Raw genomic sequence first — 2,604 nt, 5'->3', positions numbered from 1 at the left:
TTTAACTGAGGTACTAAGACACTTAATTTGCTTATAAATATAGGCTTTCGAGCAATTCACCCAAGAAACTGGTAAAATTGGAAACATCTGTGGAGGGAAATTTGGTAGATGGGGAAGTGGTTAAGAGTGACTTTTCACTCTATATCCTTTTGTGCCTTTATGAACTCAAGTTTTGAATACACAATGTGCAAGTATTACTTAATAAAAAATTAAATGTTTTTAAAATAGTAAACAGAAACCTAGGAATGAACAGATTTTATGGAGGAAGAGAATTCAAGTTTTTAATGTTCTATATATACTGGTATGCTTTCCTTAAACTTCAACTTTCACAAAAATTAATAAAGAAAAAAAAAGTGTGTGTGTGCCTGTACACATGCACAGTGGCGGGAACCCAATAAAACTTTGATGTTTGTCAAAAGAAGGAAACAAATATTTTGGCTTTTGGATAACGTGGGGGAAAAACTCCTCAGCTATCAGAGTTATCTAGATAAGATTTCCAAACAACTCCCAAGGCAGTTTCGCTCCATACAATAGATACTGTGTAGGATAAACAGGTTCAGGTGGTCCCAGTCTCTGTCCAGCGGCTGCAGGCATTTGAGCTCTCTCCTGGAACTAACCAAGCCTGGCATGACAGCTTATGCTGTGTTGGAAATCTGCACCATCCATCAGTGCCAAACACAATGTGGAAGATGAGATCTATTGTTCTCTCAAAGAACAAGGCTGGCCAATTTAACCAGGAAATTCAGCTTCATTGATGAAGACATTTTAACTTTGAGGATTTCAAAAGCAGCTTCCCTGGGATATAACTGACATACTATATACATTGCACATTACAAAAAGGTGAACAACTTGATAAATTTTGGTGTGTGAATATAGCTACACCACAGTCAAGGTCACAAAAATGTCACTTCTGAAACTGTCCTTTCCCTTCTGTAACCCTTCCTCACCTCTCTCCACCACAGCAGTCACTCTTCTGGGTTATGTTACTATAATTTTACACAAATGAATCAGTTTGTACTGTTTCTTTCACTCAGAATTACTGAGACTAATCTGTCAAGTATACCAATTTCTTTTCTATTAAAATTTTTATTGAGATTATAGGTTTACATGCAGTTGTAAGAAATAACTGACAGCTCTTCTATACCATTTGCCCAGTTTCCCCAACAGTAACAGCTTGCAAAACTGTAATACAGTATCACAATCAGGATGACAGTAACAGTCTACTGGTCTTACACTTATAAATTTTATCAGTACATGTTTGCAGTAGATCTTACACTTTTCTCTACAATTTTATCACATCAGTTCAAGTATTCACCATCTTCAAGATAAAGTATGTGGTTATATCACTTCAAGGATCTCATGTTGCCCTCTTATAAGCTTACCCAATTCCACCACAACCCCCATTTTATTTTTTCCCCCTTTTTTTGTGATCTAGGGGATCAACGCACGGCTTCATCCATTGTAAGGCAAGCGATCCATCTGGCACTGAGCTACACCTCCAGCTCCTCAGCCTATTTTTTGTTGCTTGGTAGTATTTTAGTGTAGGAATATACAATTTATGCATTTACCAAATGGATGGACATTTGCCCCCCCCCCTGCGATTTTGAATATTACAAATAAACTGCTGAACAGTCTTGTTCAAGTCTTTTTTTTTTTTTGGTACCGAGGATCAAACTCGGGTCCTTGCGCTTGTGCAGCAGGCAGCGAAACCACTGAGCTAAATCCCAGCTCTTGTCCAAGTCTTTTAATGAGCATGTTTTTCATTTCTTTTGGGTAACTGGAGATTGAACTCAGGGCCTTTGCACTGCGTTACATCCCCAGGCCTTTAAAAAGACTATTTTTTAGACAGGGTCTTGCTAAGTTGCCTGGGCAGGTTCAAACTTGTGATCCTTCTGCTTCAGCTTTGCAGTGCTGAAATTACAGGTGTGCACCACCCTGCCTGGCTTTTAAAAACCTTTAAAGTGAGGGATTACTAAGCAATGAGCTACGTGCCCAGCTGTGTCCCCCACCCGCCTTTTCAAAATGGTTTCTTAAAGAGTCCAGGCTGCCCTAGAACCCAAAAAGATCCTGCCTCAGCCTCAAGAGTAGCTGGGGTTACAGGTGTGCACCACCATACTGATGGCTTGCATTCAATTATGTGGTTTAACTGTTAGTCTTCAACAGGTATTCTAGCCTTCTCAGGGCGATACAGCCATCTCCCTTTCCTTACTTATGGGTGTTGGGGGTTGAACCTAGGGCCTTTACACTAAGCTACATCCTCAGTCCTGTTTAAGGTACTGGGGGATTGAACCCAAGAGCCTTTGCACTGAACTGCATCCTTTGGCTTTGAGACAAGGACTAATTTGCCCAGGACTGGGCTAAAATGTGATCTTCCTGTTTCGCCCTCCCAAGAGTGCTGGAATTACTGGGCTGCACCACACCTGGCCCTTGTTTCCTTCTTGGGCTTTGAAGAAAAAAAAATTTTTTGTTGTTGCTGGAAATCAAACTCAGGGCCTTGTGCATGCTAACATTCTCCCACTGAGCTACCTCCTCAGCATTGGGATGCAGCTACGATACTCAAGTAACTTGAAGCCAAGTGTGGTGGCAAACACCTGTAATCCCAGG

The sequence above is a fragment of the Heterocephalus glaber genome, unplaced genomic scaffold (genome assembly GCF_053883595.1).
Source record: "Heterocephalus glaber isolate CG9 unplaced genomic scaffold, H.glaber_assembly_v1.0 deba00000942, whole genome shotgun sequence".
NCBI classification, from domain to species: domain Eukaryota; kingdom Metazoa; phylum Chordata; class Mammalia; order Rodentia; family Bathyergidae; genus Heterocephalus; species Heterocephalus glaber.
Note: the sequence above shows the minus strand (reverse complement) of the source record.